We start from the raw sequence: 11,626 nt of genomic DNA on the forward strand, positions 1-11,626 counted from the left end.
ACAACGTTTCAATTCCATTATTAATTATGTGGTCACACTTTTTTATATTTTATGTATTATGGAGTATTAAGGTACAAATGTAGGGACATACATGTTTTAATTATTTGCAAAAATAAAATATTCAAATCCTAGATAAAAGTTTTGTTTTATGCTTTACCATAAACTTCTTATACACTATCAAAAAAAAAAAAAAAAAAAATCTTATTACCTAGAGTCAGCTCACGTGACACCCGATGAATCCCTCAAGTGTCACGGGACTTTCCAAACTTTTCAAGGGAGCTGATACACATAGATTTCCCCACATAAACACCCAATAGATAGAAGACACCTCATCATCTTATTATAATGAATGGGAGAGAGTTGAGCGGGAGAAAACTAAGTAATTCCCGCCTAAGAGAGAAAAGCAGTAAAAAAAAACTTAATGTTGAATTTAATGAAAAGATTATGGCGCCATCTTCATGAAAATATTACATCGTCATGAGCAAGTTATTTCGTGTAATTTCGGCAACCATGATAAAGGCAATGGAAGTTCAAGATGTTCCCATAATTAAAGTTTGAGATATTAAATTAGATGGTTAATCTTCTTGTTCGTAGCGTATTTCGGGTATCATTGAAGGTAATGTTGTAAAAAACAAGTGAACAAGTTGAATTCCTATAATTGAACGGAAATGACTTATTGAATTTGATCTATTTGATGAACTAGGTTTTTACAATGAATTGCTCCGCGTATATATAATTGATCTTAAGTATTTTGGGTCGAAGAAGATATTGTTTTCAGTTTTGTAATGAATTTGTAAATGTTGTTACATTAATGGATTTGATATATGTTGTTGCATCTGTGTGGGAAGATAAGGGTATATAGTTTGTTGATTATCAATGGCGGCTTGTAACTAGATTAAAAAATTAATAATGTATTATTTAGCTTATTAGTGTATTTAGAAATTATATTTAAGTTATTTTAGGGAGGCGTGAATTTTTTTAGTATCAATTTCATTATAATGGTTTTAAAATATGTATAATTTGTAAAACTAAAAGTTTTTTATATGTTGTGTTAAACAGGGTTGTAAGAAGCATGAATTATCGAGGTATCTGATAGTTTTTTTATATGTTGTGTTAAAGTTGTTGTGTTGTAATTTAATGGAAAACATAGAGGGCGATTTAGAAATGAACATTGATCTTAATGAAGTTTTTGAAAAGGAATATCATCAAATAGCAAACGGCCCAGAAGTTAGAATGTCCTTCATCTCGAATAACCAAATCTAGTTAAGATCACCTAAACTTGATGTAACCCAACCTAACTTAATACTCAACATTTAACTAATGCGCTACAATACTCGGTTGTACCATAACTTTCCTTAATGTAAATGGTTGTATAATTGATTTTATTGTCAATCAATTGTGATGGAGTTTGATACAGTCGATGTACTAAGTTTTACAATGAATTGTAATTAATTTTACTTAAAATTTGATGGTGATTATTGTAAAGTGATTAATTGCACTAAGTTGAAGATAATAAGGAGTAATATAAAGGGTGTCGATTTATAATAATGGTTAGTTAAATCTAGATTAATATTTCGTATATTTTAGCTTAGCAAATTGTATATTTATAAAACAAGTTGTAGTTATGTTAGTGTCACATGAATTTTTTTTTAGTATCAATTTTATTAATGTGGGTATAATTGTACAAACTATGGTATCATTAAAAGTTATATTTATATGAGCGGAATAAGCTTTTAAGTGTTTTGTGATAATTGATGAGAATTTTTACCTTAATGGAAAAATCTTAAAGGTAATTGTATTGATGAGAATGTTTATCTCAATGGACCGTGCATTATTATTGTATTGATCTTAATGAAGTTGTATGGAGAATGAGGAGGAAGAGGAAGATTTTCAAATAGCATATGCCCAACAAGTTGTAATGGAGTGTGAGAAGGAGTGGGAGGGGGTCGACAGTGGTGGAGATGGATCGTTGAGGGTAGGGGTATTGAGTGGCGGCTCAAGTGGAGGAGAAGGGATGCTGGCAAGGAGGGGATGGTTGGTTGGTGGAGGTGGTTGTGATTTATATATATATATATATATATATATATATATATATATATATAAATTAATTTATTTGTTAAATAATTAATTAAGTTAGAGGGTAATAAGAAGAAATGGGGGAAATTAGAGGGTAATTAAGTGAATTAGATGTTCTTGGTTGTTTTCAACAAAATAAATTTACAATCAGATTTTAACTTGCCAAAAAAAAAAACTTATAAGGTTTATTCAGACAAATTACTATAAAAGGTTTGTTGTGAGAAATTTTCCTTATAAATAAAACAATATTGTAAGTATAAAATAAACTAAGAGTTTTTTTACATTATAACCCTCTAACTTTCCGTTTTCTACGATGTGCCCCCCTCCCCCCCCCCCCTTTTTGAGAATCCACATTGTAACCCCAAAATACATTTAGTTTCTATACGGTAACCTTGCCGTTAACAAATTCCGTTAATGGGGCCCATTCACCACTTAATAATATTTATTTAATCGATTTACGTGTTGAAAATGGTTCTGTTAAAGGTTTTGGGGGCTATTTTGGACTTTAAAGATCCAAATTGAGCTCACATTTAGCAAAAAAGTTACATAAATGCCTCGTTTTGCGTATTAAAAAATGTCTCAATTTGCGTGTTTACGTATTTAATACGCAAAACGATACATTTGCGTCATTTTTTTGCCAAATCTAAGCTCAATTTGGACCCATAAGAAACAAAATAAACCCCAAAACCTTTAATGGAATAATTTTTAACACGCAAATCGATAAAAAATAATTATTAAGTGGAGAGTGGGCCCTACTAAGGAAATTTGTTAACGGCGGGATAACGGCAAGTTTACCGTATAGAAACTAAATGTATTTTAGGGTTACAATGTGGATTTCTCAAAAAGGGGGGCATATCGTAGAAAACGGAAAGTTAGAGGGTTATAATGTAGAAAAACCCATAATTTAGTGATTTCAATATCATATTTAATACTCGTATAATCATATTAGACTTGAATGGAACTTTTTAGACATGACCGAAACTTTAATGGAACTTTATTATACCTTTATTGACTCGACTAAAATTTATTACAACTTATTAAACTCACTAGATTTGATAAAATCCTATTTGAATTAATTAGACCTAAAACTTATTTAATCAAGGTGAACAAAACAAGCCGTAAATGGGTAAATTACTTTAATAACTCATAGTTGTCCAATGATATCTACTATACTTTGTAAGCATTGCCTCAATTTTCATGCTCGTAATCTTCTCACTTTGTGTGCCAAGAAAATTGCTTAGATTTTAGGGGTTCATTTTAGGTCTTAATATTCGAAGTTAAAGAAATAACTAGCTTAAATCCCAAGCAATTTGACCGGCACATACATTTAGGCGAATTAATTGAATTAAATATAAAATATGTAAGTAATAGGCTGGGAGTATTTAGTAATTATAAGAAGATATAGTTTGGTTAATATTTTATTGAAAAATAGAGGAATTGAAAGGGAAAATATTGATAAAAAAAAAAGTAATAATGAGTTTGAGTGGGGACCATAAACGGAGGGAAGATTAATAATTAAATGGAGTAGGATACCAAAAAAAAGAGGTGTAACACTTTAAATTTAAAAAAAAAAATTTACATACTCTTTTTGTGTTTTAATAAGTGATACACTTTCTTTTTTTGGCAAAAAGTTACATATCAATAATCAATCAATCAACTATATACTAAAAGACACACCAGCAATGACACGTGTCATCTCCTGGTGTATATTTAGTTAGTTAGTTTTTTTTTTTTTTTTTTTTTTTTGAACAAAATTTAATTATAGCTAGTATAAAATCTTAACAAAAATAATTTCTTTTATAACTTAACAAACACAATTACTTTTAATAAAAAAGATTTGATTTATCTTTCCACACAAATATTTATGACTATAGTCGAAAATATTAACATAATTTGCGACATGTTTTAATCTACTTCACGGAATTATTCATATTTTTTCCCTAATAAAAATAATTGTTCATTTATTGATTAGAATTCACATCAAAGTAGTGTGTATATTTATTTATTTTTTTAGATTTTTAATTTTTTTTTTGTAAAATAACCAATTATATTTAAAAGTTGATACGGAGTATTATTTTTAAAAATTATCGTACGTGGCACGAGACCTAAACTAATTAATATTATATCTTTTTCCTCTCAATCTCTCATGATCTCCACCCAAAGCCACTAGTATTCTTTTTTATTATTATTATTATTTTTCCTCTCATGTTCATTACTTTTATAAACAATTAACCCCACTATCTTTCTTTTACAACTTTTTAAAATATCAACTACACCCTACTTATCTCTTATTTTATTTAAGTACGTTAAATTGTCTAAAACTATGTGTCTGTCAAAGAGTAACACTTATCAAAACACGGAGGGGGTAAGAAAAGAATAACACATATAAAAACGGAGGAAGTAATAGTTTAAGTGGAGATATATTTAATTGTTGGGAGGAAGAGAAATAATAATTAAAAAAGAGTACTATACATGAGAAAAAACTTGTGTGGAACTGGTTGGACCAAAGTCCATACGTGCGCAATTGACGTATTATTGAACATAATGACCCAAATTTTAACATAGTAACCTTTATTAAAACTTCGTATGTGACTTTATATTATTGTGAACCTGAAACACGCACGTGTTAGCCGATATTATGTTAGACATAGTGTTCCTATTTTAACAAGGTGATCTTCTTTATTCAGAATGACTAATATATTAAAACATTCATTAAAAAAGCTTAACCTCTTATGACCTTTATAATAACACAGTGAAATTTGATTTATTTTAATAAAATAACTTTTATTATAAGATAATGACCTCTTTTTTTTTAAATTATACAAATGGTCATATTGTCTCGAATATTAGTGGTCCATAATAAATTAATGTGAACCAGATGCTTTTAATAATTTATAGTATAAGTGAAGATAGTAAGGGACAAAAACTATAAATTATTTATGTAAATGGGGTTAGTAGGAGAGAGAAATAATAAATTAATAGTGATTTGAGTCTTTACTACAATAAGAAGTGTAGCGATTATTATGAAACAGATGTACAAGAAAAGTGTTGCGATTATTACTACAAAATGGAGGGAATATTTCGTATTAATAAGGTCATGTTTAGTTCACCTTATTTTTACTTATTTCAAATCAGATTAGAAAAATTAAGGCAAAATCAGATCAAATAAAGAAAAAAAAAATAAGGTCATATTTAGTTAAGTTTGAGCACAAATAAATTGGAAAAAATTAATTTCAAAAACACTTTGATTTGCAAGATAGTAAAGAAACATGCTTGTACCGAGACATATTTTTTCACACAGAATAAGGTGTTAAGATATAACTTTACAAATTTCATCTCAAATTGGAGTATTAAGGGCAAAAATATTCACTAACATTCTAATCGAACAACATTATCGACACGCAAATTAGACATTAATCATGGTATTTTTTAATTTTTGCAAATAATGTTTAACTTAGATTTCTCCATTTAAAATTAAGACAACCCTAAAAAACTTAACTAATCAATTTTCACTACTAGATAATAAAGTCACACAAAATTGAGATACGGAGTACTTCATAATAATAATAATAATAATGTGCAAGCGCAATCTTCTTAGTCATTAATGTGTGAAATATTTTTATAGCTAATTTTTGTGTGGCTAGCTCCAAATAACTGAATCTTTTGATCAGCTAAAAATATTTTGACTTTTAGGGATACTTTTCATTAACAAATAAGATGACTTACAATACTTAATCGTACTTAATATAAAGTGATTGTATTTAAATATTATTATAAACTGAAAATAACCACCCACCTCCACTACATGTACATGGAAGCCCTCACCCCCGTCCACCGTCGACCACCAAACAAACCACCTCCCTCACCCTTGACCCTTTTATATTCCTCTTTGCTGGCGAATGACCACCTTTTGCTTACCCAACACCGTTACCAACTCCTCCATAAACGCCACTTGAGACCCACCCAAACCCACTTCAACCACCACCTCGAAACCTAAACCCCTAAACGGCTAAACTCACCTTCACTACTCGCCTCAAAACCCAAATCCTTAAACCTAGCTGAATCACCCACCTCAAAACCCAAATCCCGAAACCCACTTGAACCACCGATGTCCAAACCCAAATCTCAAAACCTTGCCAGTGCAGGCCCCATACTTCCAACCACAGAACTGAAAAACCCTTCTTAAACGCCACCGACCTTCTAAATTTTATTTATTTTTACCAAAATTTATATTAAGTTTTTTTTAAGAAGATAATGTCCATAACTCCATATAACTTATACTATACATTAATTTAATACAACTCCTAATAATTTGATATTGATTTTATTATTGAAACATCATTTAAAATTCATTTTTGATACCAAATTAAAATAATACAAATGAATACTAAAAAAATTTTCAACTCCATTTTTCGTACTAAAGCAATACAATTGAACAATTAACCCAGGGTTCTTCTGCTGAAATGATCGTTTGACCCACTATATTCAACCACTTAAACTCCGCCGTCTCTTCCGCTCAACCCCGCCATAGTTTGGCTCTGATACCACCCATCGTCATTGCTTACTCTTCTCCGAACCACCTCATCACTTTCCTTGATTTCGTCCTCCATCATCGCTTACCCTTCTTAGACCACCTTCTTCTCCTTAAATTTCTCATTACTCTGATTCCTCAACGCTATATATATATTGACATTCAATTTCCAAATTTGAAATTTGAAATTTAAATTTTCAATTGCCAAATAGTTGAAAGTGAAATTTTCAGAGTTTTAGAAGTGGGTCAAGGTGGAGTTATATTTTCAACCAATAGAATACGGAAAGGGTACACATAGACATAGTCTATGTATACCCCCACATAGACAGTCACTTTAGTGATATTCTATTACTGTATATAGTGGGTCAAACTATGACGGGGTTGAGCGGAAGAGACGGCGGAGTTCAAGTGGTTGAATGTAGTGGGTCAAACGATCACTTCAGCAGAAGAACCTTGGGTTAATTGTTTGGAGTTGAAAATTTTTTTATTAACGGAAACAAAATAACCCCCACATTCTTGTTAACGGCAAGGTTACCGTCTTAATGGAGTTGAAATTTTTTTTTATTAACGGAAACAAAACAAAAACGGGTGAGTGGGCCCCATTAACGGAATTTGTTAACGGCAAGGTTACCGTATAGAAACTAAATGTATTTTGGGGTTACAATGTGGATTTCTCAAAAAGGGGAAGGGGGGCATGTAGTAGAGGGTTATAATGTAGAAAAACTCTTAGTTTATTTTATACTTACAATATTGTTTTATTTATAAGGAAAATTTCTCACAACAAACCTTTTATAGTAATTTGTCTGAATAAACCTTATAAGTTTTTTTTTGGCAAGTTAAAATCTGATTGTATATTTTTTTGTTGAAGACAACCAAGAACATCTAATTCACTTAATTACCCTCTAATTTCCCCCATTTCTTCTTATTACCCTCTAACTTAATTAATTATTTAACAAATAAATTAATTTTTATATATATAAAAAAATCACTACCACCTCCACCAACCAACCATCCCCTCCTTGCCAGCATCCCTTCTCCTCCACTTAAGCCGCCACTCAATACTCCTACCCCCAACGACCCATCTCCACCACTGTCGACCCCCTCCCCCTCCCCCTCCTTCTCACACTCCATTACAACTTGTGGGGCATATGCTATTTGAAAATCTTCCTCTTCCTCCTCATTCTCCATACAACTTCATTAAGATCAATATAATAATAATGCACGGTCCATTGAGATAAAAATTCTCATCAATACAATTACCTTTAAGATTTTTCCATTAAGGTAAAAATTCTCATCAATTATCACAAAACACTTGAAAGCTTATTCTGCTCATATAAATATAACTTTTAATGATACCATAGTTTGTACAATTATACCCACATTAATAAAATTGATACTAAAAAAAATTCATGTGACACTAACATAACTACAACTTGTTTTATAAATATACAATTTGCTAAGCTAAAATATACGAAGTATTAATCTAGATTTAATTAACCATTATTATAAATCGACACCCTTTATATTACTCATTATTATCTTCAACTTAGTATAATTAATCACTTTACAATAATCACCATCAAATTTTAAGTAAAATCAATTACAATTCATTGTAAAACTTAGTACATCGACTGTATCAAACTCCATCACAGTTGATTGACAATAAAATCAATTGTACAATCATTTAAATTAAGGAAAGTTATGGTACAACCGAGTATTGTAGCGCATTAATTGAATGTCGAGTATTAAGTTAGGTTGGGTTACATCAAGTTTAGGTGATCTTAGCTAGATTTGGTTATTTGAGATGAAGGACATTCTAACTTTCGGGCCGTTTGCTATTTGAGGATATTCCTTTTCAAAAACTTCATTAAGATCAATGTTCATTTCTAAATCGCCCTCTATGTTTTCCATTAAATTACAACACAATTTTAACACAACATATAAAAAACTATCAGATACCTCGATAATTCATGCTTCTTACAACCCTGCCCACTTTAACACAACATATAAAAAACTTTTAGTTTTACAAATTATACATATTTTAAAACCATTATAATGAAATTGATAGTAAAAAAATTCACGCCTCACTAAAATAACTTAAATATAATTTCTAAATACACTAATAAGCTAAATCATACATTATTAATTTTTTAATCTAGTTACAAGCCGCCGTTGATAATCAACAAACTATATACCCTTATCTTCCCACACAGATGCAACAACATATATCAAATCCATTAATGTAACAACATTTACAAATTCATTACAAAACTGAAAACAGTATCTTCTTCGACCTGTAATACTTAAGGTCAATTATATATACGTGGAGCAATTCATTGTAAAAACCTAGTTCATCAAATAGATCAAATTCAATAAGTCATTTCCGTTCAATTATAGGAATTCAACTTGTTCACTTGTTTTTTACAACATTACCTTCAATGATACCCGAAATACTCTACGAACAAGAAGATTAACCATCTAACTTAATATCTCTAACTTTAATTATGGGAACATCTTGAACTTCCATTGCCTTTTTTCATTAAATTCAACATTAAGTTTTTTTACCGCTCTTCTCTTCTTAGGCGGGAATTACTTAGTTTTCTCCCGCTTAACTCTCTCGCTCAACTCTCTCCCATTCATTATAATAAAATGATGAGGTGTCTTCTATCTATTGGGTGTTTATGTGGGGATATACATAAACTAAGTCTATGTGTATCAGCTCCCAATAGAATATCACTAAAATGACTATCTATGTGGGGGTATACATAGACTATGTCTATATGTACCCTTTCCGACTTTTCAATGTTTTTCGGCCTTTTAAACTATATATATCTTAATTTAGGATTTATTCAAGGCATCAACTATCAACTTTTCAGAAGTAATGTGTGCGAAAGTCTCTAATAAAATTATCAGAAATTTTACCTTTTGACCAAGAGGTGAAAGATACATTTCCGAGGGTGAATTGAATTCAATTAGTTTAGTTTAATTTTATTCTTTCTATTTATATTTTTTCTGAATTTCACTAACAATTTATTCAATATGTAGTTTTCAAAGTGTGCGTTAGAAATATATTTGGGTCGGCTCATTTCGGGTCGGGTCAAGTTCGGGTCAAAAAGTTATCGGGTCAAGTTCGGGTAGGGTCGAGACATTCGGGTTTCGGGTTGATTTCGGGTCGATTGATAATCGGGCCGGGTCGGTATCGGGTCAATATTTTGGGCCGGGTTAGTTCGGGTCGGGTCAATATTTTGGGCCGGGTCAGTTCGGGTCGGGTCAATTTTCGGGTCCAATTTTCGGGTCAACTTCGGGTCGGGTCATATTCGGGTCGATGCATTGAGTTAAATTCAACTCTATATATATATTTATTTATTTTTTGATGAGAAACTCACCATATTTATTAAGGCTACTTTTTTCATGGAATATAGTAATTGTGAGAATTGTGACTTTTATTTCAAGCTTTAGTTAATTTTTTTTAAGGGTAATGATTATATATAAGTATAAAATATACTTCCTAAAATGGAATTAAGTTGGGAATTCATGACAAAATCACGCGCAAATCGGTGTGATTAATGTAAATTTAACCTTAATATTTCCTTTTTTAGCTCCTTATACATAGCCCTAAGGGCTATGTTTATCATTTTCCTTTTTTTAATCTTATGGACAAACTCCGTAGAATAGTCGTTAAATTTCAATCTTTTTACGAATTTTTAATAACTTATAGATATAAAAGGCCGAAAAAATCGAGAAAAGTAATGCTCAAAATATGTAAATTACTTACACTGTTACACATTACAAATTAATTAAAAAAAAATTTAGTTTGATTACGGTTTTTTTCTATTTCGGTTTGCTCAGGTCAAGTCTTTAGCTAATATAGATTCTGATCATTTAAGGTATAAGATAATTTGTGGTTCGGGTCACTTTGGGTTTCAAGTCTATTTGGGTTAATTAATTCAAGTTAAAGGTCGGGTCACTTTGGGTATCGGGTCAACTTCAGGTCTCGGGTCACTTCGGGTCTTGGGTCAAATTCGGGTCGGGTCGTTTTGGATCTCGGGTTAACTTCGGGTCGGGTCATCTCAATTCGGGTCGTTTCGGGTCGGGTCATTTCGGGTTTCGGGTCAAGGTCGGGTCAATTCCACTTCGGTCAGTTATGGGTCGGGTCGGGTTGATTCGGGTTTTGGGTCAATTTCGGGTCACTGTTTCCGTGTCGATTTCGGGTAATAGGTCGGGTCATTCGAGTCAGATCATCGAATCTGAGTCAGAATTGCCTGGTCTAGAAATATGCAATTTAATTCAAATCTCATAAATTTAATCATATTATTTATTAGTCTTAGTGTCTCTACCAGAGATCGAATGACCCACGTTAGGGCCCGGGGTAGCACATGCTAGTGCTACCCCTTCAAGAAAAAAAAACACAAATATTTTCATAGAAATAAGCTGCAACAAAGATTTTGTATAAAAAATAGTGTTTATTTACTTTAAAAAAAAAAAAAAAAAAAAAAAAAAAGAACCTGAATAATTTCTACATTTTTTTTTACCATTCACTTAAATTTTGATTCTACATTTTACCACCTAATTTTTTTTTATATTGGGCCCATCTGACGACCAATATTTCCTTTTTTTCCCCCCACAATTCTCCATCATCCTTCCTTCAATCTTCACCTTCAATTCACCTAATTAAAAGTTTTTATGGACGTAGTTTGTTAAGAATGTGGTAAAATACAAATTCTTTATGTTTGAATGGTAAAAAAACTATTCGGGTTATTTTTTAGACTGTAAACTAATTTATGTCATTTTATTTATTTTTGTTTCCGTTATTTTTTTTTTTTTTTTTTGACAGTGAAAACTTTATAAATAAAGAGCAATTACAACCTAATAGAGCTAAAACAAGAAACTAAAGACAACCAAACACATCTAGCTAAACACACAACTACAAAAAGAAAAACCTTAAAAACGAAAGCAGAGCCACACACCCAACCAAACCCATGTACAGGGTTTGCCACTTACCCGAAGAGGGAAACCAAA

This window comes from Chenopodium album, chromosome 17 (genome assembly GCF_948465745.1).
Source record: "Chenopodium album chromosome 17, dcCheAlbu1.1, whole genome shotgun sequence".
In the NCBI taxonomy this organism is placed as follows: Eukaryota; Viridiplantae; Streptophyta; class Magnoliopsida; order Caryophyllales; family Amaranthaceae; genus Chenopodium; species Chenopodium album.